Raw genomic sequence first — 11,507 nt, 5'->3', positions numbered from 1 at the left:
GTTGATGTGTTCTGTTCACACAAGTTACAATTCTGGGGTAAAACTTGATACATTAAAACATTTCAGACACAAAAAATGAAGGAAAAATTTCTAATGGACTGTGTTTGTTCAAATGCAACATATTTTCATTAAATTTACCTAGTAAAACATTTTGTATTGTATCAAAAAATAAAAAAAAATAATTACGATTTATAGCGGTTAATTTTTTCCCAGGTTTTAGATTAATTAGTTTATTTTTTAATCGATTCCCGGCCCATAAATATTATTAAATGATTACAAGTTTAAAAACAAAATCACATTTCAGTGGATTGCCAATGTTTATTTGGCATATTTCATAGGGAAAAAAACATGTTTCCTAGAAAGAATTTGAAGAAACAAATGATATCCAAATATAAATGTACGACCTAAAAACAACCTAACCCCGTATCCGAAGGTGGACTCAATTTTGTGCAATTAATAACATTTTTTTATTTTTTTTAAGTCGGTTGACAGCCTTAATTAAAAATAAATGTTCTAAATGTAAAGTTTTTCGTGTGAGTTCATATTCTGATTATTCACAGATAATAAGTAGTTGGCAAATACCAAAATGGAAAAAAAGAAAGTTAATTGTGATTAATCGCGATTAATTTTTTCCCAGGTTTGCGAATAATTAGTTAATTTTGTTAATAGATTCCTCTCCCTAATAAATATTATTATATGATTGCTAGTTAAAAAAACAAAAACAATTCAGTTGAATCTCCAATGTAAATTTGGCTTATTTCATTAAAAAAATGTTTCATTGAAAGAATTTGAAGAAATAAATGTTATTATAATAGTAAAAAACAACCTAAAAATAACCTAAAAAACTCTGCATCCTACGGTGGATTTCTGTTTGTGCTATTAATTAACTTTTTTTGTTATTTGAACTTTCTTCAACAGTAATTTATTTAAATTCTGATCTACTCTGTGGTTAAATGATGCAATTTACAATTTGCAAAAAGTGTAAAAAGTGAAACATTGGATCAATTAACAAACATTCTGTCATTTGTTACACTTAAAACTACTTATTATTTACTCAACTTAAAAATGTAACTAGTATTTTTAAATGTAGCAAATTGCAAAACTTTTGTTAATTGATCCAATGTTTCACTTTTTACAGACTATGGTTGTGCAGTCAGAGGCTCTGCTGTGAAAGAGGAGAAGAAAAAGAAAAAAATTCTATAAATTAACATTTTTTTCTCCCTTTCCTGGAGCCAAAAGTCACTTTAAGTTGTGTAATTTAGTCAGGCATCAGAACAGCCACACGGCCACTTACAGGCCACCTCCTGTGTAATTTGATTTCCTTTGTAGACAATCAAAAGCCATTAAATCTCAAGTCTCCCAGTGCATTAACTGTACATTGTAACACAATGGTGCCAAGCTGAACTGCGTCTGAGAGCCACAATTCTTAATGTGGAGTTTTCTCCACATTAGAATCTGCAGGGAAAACTGCCAACAAACCAAATTTGTAAAGGATTTTTCAGAGTCGATGCTGTAATTGCACTTAGAGTTCAACTCTTCTTTCTTAGTCCACCGATTACAATTATGTAATTCATCTCAGATCGATTTATTTTGGTGGATTCTTGTTCCTCAACATGATTTTAAAAGGTTGAGGGGAGAAAATGTGTCAATAATAAGAGTTCAACTCACATATTTGCTTTTTTTTTTAAAATATGCTTCGTAGGATCCAGCTTTGAAGATTATTCTTCACAAATTAGCACCCGTTGGCTCTATTTAGTCTCGTTTGCCACATCTATTTGGATTCAAAACATCTACCATACATGTTCCATTGCACTGTTGAGTAAAGACCAAACCAAAAAGCCAAACAAATCTCCTAAAAACAGCCAGCTGCAGGCTTTTTATATTCCATAACACGTCTTTCTTACGCAAAGACTCTGGTGTCAAATGGGATCTTGCCTCACCTGCTGAACAGTTTGATCTGCATACCGATTGTTTTTTTTTTTTTCCCCCGACATGCTGGCACATGATCTCGTTACAGATGTCGTGGCCTCAGGGAAGGTGCAAAAATAGAAAAAAAGGAACAGAAATTCTTGCATTTCTGTGGTAAAACGTCTCTATTATTGGAATTTATTCCAGCAGCTGCAGGTTTCATCACGTCTGGTCTAAACTGAGCGATATTAAAGATGTATTTTTGAGGATTTAATGTTAATTTTCACAAATATATAGGTTTTAAATTTGTATATAGTTTTGCAAATTCTAAATGAATCACAACTTCATGAATAGGCTCAAATAAATTCAAATAAAGCTTTATATACTGTAGTTCATTTTTTATTATTATTAAATGATAATCAAGGGTAAAAAAAATGTTGTTGCCATGAGAAGAACTGATAAACAGCACGGTTAATTATTGCTCTCTTGTTCTAATCTGTCCAGAAAAGTAAATGATGCTGATAAGGGCGGAGTAATCGGGAGGATTCCCGGTGGGTTTTGTTTTTCTCATGGGCCGGCCGGTCGGCGTCTGGGAGAAATAATCAGGTAGACCATAAATGAATCTTTGTAACACTGTTTGCTCTGAATCGACCCGACCAGACGGCAGCGGCAGTTTGGGAGCGACAACACCCCTTTGCTCTACAGTCGATTGAGTCCACCGGAGCTCCACCGAAAAGCCGAAGTAAAAACGGGTTGGAAGAGGCTAGCTGAAGCTGAAGAAAGGAAAATAAAATTGAAGATGCCGCCAAATATGCAAAAAGTCAGACTTATTTTCAAGAAGACAGACAGAAGAGGTTAATGGTTAGGGAGATATAATACTAACGCTAAACACTAGCATAAAACATTAAGCTAATGTCACTGAAGATTGAGCTCTTACATCTGAGATGATCCTGTTTGGCTCAGAGCATCTTTTATTTTCAAAATAAGTTTTAAAAAAATCACATTTTGAGAGATGCTAGGTTCTTTTTATATTTTTTTTTTTCTTCATGCCAAAAAAGACAAAACTCATATTTATTATTTTAAAAAAGAAGAAGTTCATGAATGCAAATCCAAATTTCTTAAAGACTTAAGTAAGACTATGCGGCTCCTTCTAGGTTTGATCAGTAGAAAATGATCCCAAATGGGCCTTTTACTCTTACAAGTTGACAACCCCTGACATAGGCGATGACTACTAAAATGAATTTAAATATATTTGAAAAGTATTATCTAAATCATTTAAAGCCTAATGAGTTTTCTGTAAAAGAATCCCTTTATTTCTGTCTTTTTGTACCATCTGAGGCAGATAATACTACAAAATTAGGGGTGACGGGCACAGCTGAATGAAGTCTGAGTAGAAAAGTTCAACAAAAGTTGTTTGTAGGACTGATTAAAGTTGGATGAGAGCCACAGTGAGTCCTTACAAACAGAACTGTAAAGTCTAGCATCATAGTGGGATAGGCTCAGAAAGTCCCTCTGGAGGGTCTCGCTGTTGAAATTGTTCTATATGTTCATCATATATTGACACCATATAACATCTTCACAGAAGCCAGTTATTGGGTTGACGTACACATTCTTACTGAGCCTTTTATTGTCCTAAGTTTAATATGAGAAAATCCTCTACGTTGGGGGTGTCAAATTCAATCACACAGGGGGGCAAAATCCAAAACGCACCTTAGATCGCAAACAGGATAAACATTTATTAAACACTAAAACTTCATTTTTAAATCTTTAAAACTGTAACTTTTTAACATAATTATGAACTAGATATACAGCATTACCTGCGATAATGCTAGTTCGAATGCTGCAAGCTGAATTTGGCTCCTGAAGATGCTGAAATTGATAACTAAAAATACTGAAGCTGATAGCTGAAAACTCTGAATTTGATAGTCAGCTAAAATATTAGCTTAATGTTAAATTAGCCTTAAAAAAAACAAACAAAAAAAGGTTAGCCAAAACAGCTAGCATATAGCAGAAATATTAGCTAAACTCCCAAATTGCCTAAAAAAATCTTAGTAAATGCCAAATTAGTCCAAAAATCTAGCAAAATGCCAATTAAAAAAACTTTAAAACTTTAACTTTTTAACATAATTCTGAATAATAAAAAGGCAGGAATATTATTCCAGAATAAATCAACTTAAACCTCAAAAAACTTTCAATATTTTACACTCCATAAAAATATATTTTGTCACATTTATACAAGTTAGAAATGAGAACAAGAAAACATCGGACCATTAATAACAATAAAACAAAATGATCTGGAGGGCCGGATAGAATTACCTGGAGGGCCGGATCCGGCCCCTGGGCCTTAAATTAAACTGTAGTTCAGCTTTATCATACGAGATATAAAAAACACCCAAAACATGATTTTCATCAAAGTGGGTATTTAAAGACTTTTACAAAAATTGATGGCATCTTACCATAAATTTGGAGCAACAATAACATTTTTTTTTATTCGTTAACCCCTTTATGTTGTAATCCTCAAATCTCAAAGGTAAAAATCAACAGCATGAGTAAAGATTTTCAAAATAAAAGTCGTTTTAAGACTGAAAGTTTTCCCTGGCTCCGGATTTCTCTCTTTGAAAACACTTGTGTTTTAGCTTAAAACCAATATATATTCTCTTGAAGATGAAAGTATTTACTGTAAACTGGATCAAATATCACGTTGGGACCTAAATGAAAAAGCTTGTCTAACAGGTAGATACGGGTGAAGGTTTCGACTCTGGGGGGTATGAGTCCTGCTTCATGATGATATTTTATTAACCAGATGAACTGAGAGCTCCTCAGAGAGTCTGTTTCATGGCAGCAGAGGGGAGGTGGACTGTCCCGTATCTGGACGGCGGCGAGGCGAATGAAACAGATTAACCTCACACTACCTGAGGATATTAGGTTCCCTCGTTGTCTTGCTTTTTCCATCTATTTATCTGCCTCTTCTTGATGCATCTGCCTTCTATATACCATCTATTATTCACCAGGAGCAGATGAATATTTCAAAGGGTTCTGGACTTGCTTCCTACGTTCCTCCTGCTCGCTGCCCCGTCTGCTTTATTACCCTGATCTGTCTGGCCTGCCTCCTCCTTCTCCGCCCCATCAACCTCCCCGGGATGGCTGCTGGCGTTTATGTGTATTACCTTTTATGCTTTGAAAAATGTTACTTAAGCGTCATGTTGTTGACTCCTCCTCGTTTCTTCGCCATTCATCAGCCCGGCTGGTTGTGAGCGCCGCTGCCTGTACGTGTCTTCCTCTCTGCCGCGCTTTTCCAATAAAAGGTTTCCAGGATCACCATTTTTAAGGGGCTTTTTGAGGCCTTGCCTAGTTGTGTGTTAAGTATTTATGTGAAAAGACTTTTCCATGTTGTCACTAAATGGCTTAGGTTTGTCACTGGGCTCGTCTGGGTTCTTCTATTTTACAGAGAAATCCAAACGGGGAGCCAGGAATGCTTCTGTTCTCCAAAAATGACAGAAATCACGTAATTCTTTGAAAAAAAATCACATTTTGGATGATTTTACAATATCATTAACTTTAAAATTCTTTTTTTTTTTTAATTATTGAAGTAGTTTTTACACCGATTAAAATAACTGTATTTCTTCATTCATCATGAATGCTTGAAGTTAACACAGCCGAGGAAAACCCATGGAAATCCAATGATTTGAGACTATTTTTAGAAATAATCGTTTATTTGTTCTGCATTTGTGCGCTTGAGAGGAAGAGTTAGTTTACCAGTCTGAAAAAGAATGAAAGAAATAGCTGTTCATTGAGTGGTTAAGCATAACATAACCACACAAGGAACCCTTTTGTCGTGAATGTTTTCCTCATAGAGGTTTAACGCAAATAATGACAAATGTAAAGGAATGCCAGAACCGTCAAACAAAACAACCAGCAGAGAGAATCTTTCTGCTCTCGTGTCTAAATTAAGACTCAACCAAAAGCCTTAATTAAAAAAAAACAACTTTATAATTACTTTATAATCCAGAGTGCCTTAAATACGGATTTACTCGGGTTGTGTTAATTGATGATAGTTTTTTTTTAAAGGTAGTACACACAATTTCCTATCAAAATGATTTTTATTAATTTTTTTATATAAGTTTCAAACACGGTTGTAAAAATGCTAACACTGCTAATGTAAAGTTGTGTCGGACTAATCTTTTGTCCCTTGTTGCAAACAGGGTTTGGAGTTCGAGGTTTTGTGAATATGCTAACGTGTAGCATGTTGGACTGTGCTTTTTTAAAGGGTTTCTAATGTTAGGAGTTATGTGTTTTAAATACGCTAACGTGGCTAACGTGTAGCATGTCAAACAGTTTTTTTATGTGGGAGTTAGAAACATTTTAAATACCGAAACATTATTGCGGCTAATGCAAAGTTAGATGTATTGTAAATACGCTAGCACAGTTAACGTGTATCGCAGGCGAACTGTGTGTTTTTTTTAAACGTGTTTCTAATGTTCAGAGTTAGACGGATTGTAAATGCAATAATATTTATCAATGTCGAACTGTTTTTTTTTAAATGTGTTTCAAACGTTGGAATTTGGTTTCACCAACTCGTTGTTTTTTTAGCTTGCTGGCTGTTCGTAAAATCAAGATTTTGCAACCCTCGGGACGCGATACCGAATGTGATACCGGACGCGGACTTATCCTTGGGATGTGTCCAGTACCGGTATCCTCACCCAGTACTGGTTGGTGTCCAATACCATGTCTGGTTCGCAACTGTTACTGCGTCTGGTACCCGTTCAGGTCTGGTTCCACGTCTAGTACCGTGTCTGGTGCCACGTTAGGGAACCGGGTTTGGTTACTGATGCACTCTGCGTCCTGGTTCCGCACCGGTTCCAGCTCGCGGACCGGTGGTTGCCAAATATTGATAGGTGGCGACTTGGGAATGTGAATGTGTTGAACAAACGGTCCCACTAAAGCAAAGGTGTCGAACTCCAGCCCTCGAGGGCCGGTGTCCTACATACAACCAACCTGCCATTGAAGCTCCTTATTGGCCAAACACACCTGATCCAGGTAATCAGCAGCAGATCATTTCAGGAAAACCAGCAGGAGGCTGGTCCTTGAGGACCAACTTTGGACACCCCTGGACTTTCTGACCCCCATGGATGGAGGTCTGGCTGGACGGTGGTTGTTGGGGGCTCATTGACCAAAGCCCAACTGAGAGATACAATATCCTTGATTACTTTTACCCTAAGGGTTCTGCTAACGGGTGCCAACGAGTTGGGGCATCCATGGTGCATTGGTAGGGCGGTCGACCTCTGATTAGAAGATTGCAGGTTCGATTCCCACCTTGCGTATGTGTTGAAGTGTCCTTGGGCAAGACACTGAACTCCACTTTTCCCCTGGTGGAAGGTTGGTGCCAGTTTCTTTAGCGGAGTCGGTGTGTGAATGGCCCAAAGCTCTGTAGAGTAGGGGTAGGAAAAATTGATTCTGCGATATATCACAATATTTTGTTTGCTGATACTTGCATCGATTTAATATGTTGCCATGGTGATATTAATTTAATTATTTATGAGCGTCCTTCACCGTCTTGCTTTTGTTTTCCACTTCCACCTCCGACCACTAGTTGGCAGCAGAGCACACTGAGCCTCTTTGGGCTGCAGATGGTCCACACTGTGTCCAAAACTACAACAAGATCTTTCAAAAGTTCAGTCAGCATCGCGGTTTTGGTTGTAATGAGACGTATACTGCTTCGTTTCTACTTGGAATGGGTACTAAACCGAAACTCTGCGCCACGTTGCTGCCAGTATCATCTAAAAACGTGGATTATGGAGCTTTGTAGAGGCTCAGATAAGAACAGTGGGTCATACTCTTAAAAACAAGTGAAAATGGCTTTGGTACAGTCTTGGGATGTATCGTAATACATATCGTATCGTGAGACATGTATCGGGATACACATCGTATCGCCAGACTCTTGCCAATACACACCCCTACGGTCAAGCGCTTTAGGTACTGTACAAGTACATGCAGTTTACAATTACTGTCAATTTAAATAGGCTTTTTTTCAATTTTCTATTTTTTGTTGTTGTCGTGGTTTCTGTCAGATTTCATCAGCAAACAAAAACCTAAAACAGATTTTTCATCATCAATATTTCCATCGTTCATTCGCCCATACAAGCAAGATAAATTATTATTTATCTTCTAATCCGGGATTATGGAGAAAAAGATTAAACTGCCGTAGAGCCAAAAAGGAGAGGTGGATGGGCAGAGTAAACAGGAGATGAAGGGACACGTCTTCTAAAGAAAAAATACTTTTACTTCTAATTAAAATAATGGTGAATTTTTCATTCATCTCGTTTTTGCAGGTAGATGCATTTCCTAGAAGTCTTCTTTCTTCATAAAAAAATGATTTTAAAAGAAAGAAAACATTTTCTGTTTTTCAACACTGAGCTGGATGTTTTATTTCTGTTTTTATTGTTTATGCATTTTTGCTGCAGGCTGTTAGTTTTCTTTGTTTTCCTGTTTGCACAAATGGCACAATTTAGCTCAAATCTCACCGACTGGTTATGTGGAGTCTGTGCTTTTCAACACCTGTTTGCACGTTCAAAAAATCCCTCTAAAATGTTTTCTGTTGTAGTAAATGTAGCAGTAAATGTGTTGTGATTTGCTCTGCGTGGAACCTCGAGGATTCGACTTCAACATGTTGCATACATGTTCCTGATCTGGTGTTTTACTTGATTCACAGAATGACATCATTGTCTGGGTTTTGGAAAGCTTTAGAAGAAAAGCTGATAATATAAAGGTAAACAAGAGAAATACGCACCTTGAAAAAGAATTGTAGCAACCTGGCATTAAGGTTTAACCGTTTTTGTGGCGAGGGTGCGTCATTCCTTTGTGTTTGTGCTAGCAAAAGTGAATGCTGCAGGGCGTTTCACAGCACTTTTATAGCTAATAAAACACTTTATTAGCCTCAGAAATCTGTCCAGGTAATATTTTGCCATTAATCTTTCTTTTTTCCAGTAAATTTTTCTCCTCTCATTGCATGCCATCATTGCCACAAAGCCTGCAGAAAGGCTGGAGGCTCAGACAATGAACACACAAACTCACACAGTAACACACTGTGCAACTTGAGGCAGGCAGCGATGTCTGCAGTGTCTGTGATGTTTGTGTAAAACTGTTCATTGTTCGCCTCTAAATCACAATCGCACTGATTGACAAGTGTGACCTCTTCTTGTTGCAAACACTATTTTTCTTTTTTCCTTGTGGCTATTACTGAAGCACATGAATATGTCATGCTGTGATCTCTATAGCAACCAGTGCCTGTCTTACCTTGACATGAGTGGGATGTCATGTTTTATCTGCTCTCAGGCATAATGCTTTTCTGCCAGAAAATGTTACTCTGTCAAAACTCTGAGAGACCTGTTCCTGCCGGCTCAAAAAATGAATCAATAATGTATTATTACATCCATTTCAGAGTGTGACACTTTAGACGGGAAAAGAGACAAAATGGCAAAGAAGACTGCTGGAGTTGTCAATTAAAGAGGAGACTTGTTGGCAGGGCCGCTGGGAGTCGGTCAGGGTCGAGGATGTTCCCACAGAAAATGCATGACGACCTTTTTCAATTAAGTGTGCCGCTGATCAATTTTATTGTAGATCAGAATTCAAGGGCAAAGGGGATTTATGAAGGCTTTCACCACCGTGGAGACATCTAATGATGTTCAAACAGTATTTTTTTGGAAGGTGTAGTTAAAAATCTAATAAAATATACAAACAGTTGAAACCATTGAAACCAAACTGCACTTTCAGCACAAAAACTAACATTTTCATTAACATTTGAGAGATCAGTTTGTGAAGAAGTTGGATAAAACGCAATATTTCAGCTTAAAGTAGCTCAAATATTACATTTTAAAACCTTTATAATTATTAAATGGCCAATATTATGCTTTTCTTTCAGAGTAAATCCATAAATATGATCATATATTACCTGTGGAACACTAAAGAACAAATTATTTATGAAATATAGGTTATTTTTGCGATCTTTATTCATACCCAGAAGTAAGACGACTCAATCTCTGAGGCTCCGCCTTTTGCTGCTTGTGGGTGACGCCCATTTCATGACGTCATCCTAGAGCCGGCCTCGGCATCGTGTCTGCATTTCACTCACGACAACAAACAACATCTGAACTTTTGCGAAATTGGAAGTGCGTACCATATATCAGCCTTTAGCAGCTAACTTTAGTAGCTAGCGGCTTAGCACAGTTAGCTTTGTGGAGAAATTGTAGCTATGTCCGAATTCCCCCGTGTGTTCACCATTTTCTAGTGATGTCTGAATCTATTAATTCCAAAATCAAGTGCACTAGAACATTTCCCAGAAGTCTTTGCGAAAATCTAGCGTGCATCGATGCTCACTAGATTAGCTAATATAGACCACAATGCATTGCAGTCAAACAATATTGAAAAAAAAACTTGTTTAAATGTAAATTTTGAATAACATAATTTCCATCTTTAGAACACAGCGGAGTCATAAATAAACGTGAAATGTTCATATTGATTCTATTTTGACTTTGTGAAATCGGTGACGGTGTTTAGAAAAACGAAAGAAAAGTATGAATTCTTTAAAATCCAGGGTACTATATAGTTTTTTAGTAGTTAGGGTTAGGGAGAGTCTTCAGACACAACATGTGTGTTTGTGTTAACCTGGGGGCGGTGCTAGCAGCGCAGACTCTTCCTGAAAGGGGCGGTTCTAACTTTATGACATCATCTTGTGAGAACCCGCTCATTTTCGTTGGTTGGAAGGGGCTGGTGCTCAAAACGCATGTTTTTTAGAGGAATGCTCAGAAATGCGTGAATGGATCGAAATACCGCTTTGGGGTTGTTTATAGTGAGAAGTTAACATTGTAATGCACTCAAACGCTTAAAATTTTTTATTTTTTATGGTACAGGCTCTTTAAATTCCTACTCCAATCATCTTCTGATCTATTTTAAAAGCGTTCCCAGAGGTTCTTTTAAGTGTAATTATGCTGTTTTTGTTAAAAATAAAAAAAACTTGTAATGTTTCCTAGTGTATACTTTCTGTAGAGCGGCAGAAAATGTGGGCGGGACCATTGGAGTCGGTCCGCCACTACTTCCTGTTATCCTTCTGTTTACACACTCTCCTGATAGCTTACAGCCCCTCACAAACCCAGAGTAACATTACTGGTGCGAGAAAAATGGTGAGCAATACTAGAGCTATGCAGCCACAGTTTGGATCTAGAAGAAAACAAAGACGTTCATGGATCTGTCTGTCTGCACGTGGATGCATCAGAAAACACCAGAAGCACAAATTTCATTGGAGTGAAAGAAAACTAAAAAATACATTAAATTATGCACTTTTTCCTTGATGTGTCTCCATTGAAATATTAATTCTGGAGCTCAAACTGAACTCATTTCAAGATTTCTGTAAAGCACCATTGAGGCTACACTGAAAAAGTGAAACATTGGATCAATTAATAAAAGTTCATAAATTATTTAATTAAAAAAAAGTTAGTTTTTCTCAAATTAAAATTTTAAGTTGAGTAAACAATCAACTCAAAATTTGAATTTGATGAAAGTAATCATTTCAAAAGTAACACATTACAGACATTTTGTTTATTGAT

The 11,507-nt window shown here is 36.8% G+C and overlaps 1 protein-coding gene across 1 annotated transcript in view; it reads left to right on the top strand.

Moving 5' to 3' along the window:
* Positions 1 to 11,507, top strand: part of atrnl1a (attractin-like 1a) — a gene marked incomplete in the record, with an annotated part of 314,489 nt that overhangs the window by 28,437 nt on the left and 274,545 nt on the right.

This window comes from Oryzias melastigma, linkage group LG15, assembly GCF_002922805.2.
Source record: "Oryzias melastigma strain HK-1 linkage group LG15, ASM292280v2, whole genome shotgun sequence".
NCBI lineage: Eukaryota > Metazoa > Chordata > Actinopteri > Beloniformes > Adrianichthyidae > Oryzias > Oryzias melastigma.
The sequence above is the reverse complement of the archived record's forward strand: the minus strand, read 5'-3'. Positions and strand labels throughout refer to the sequence as shown.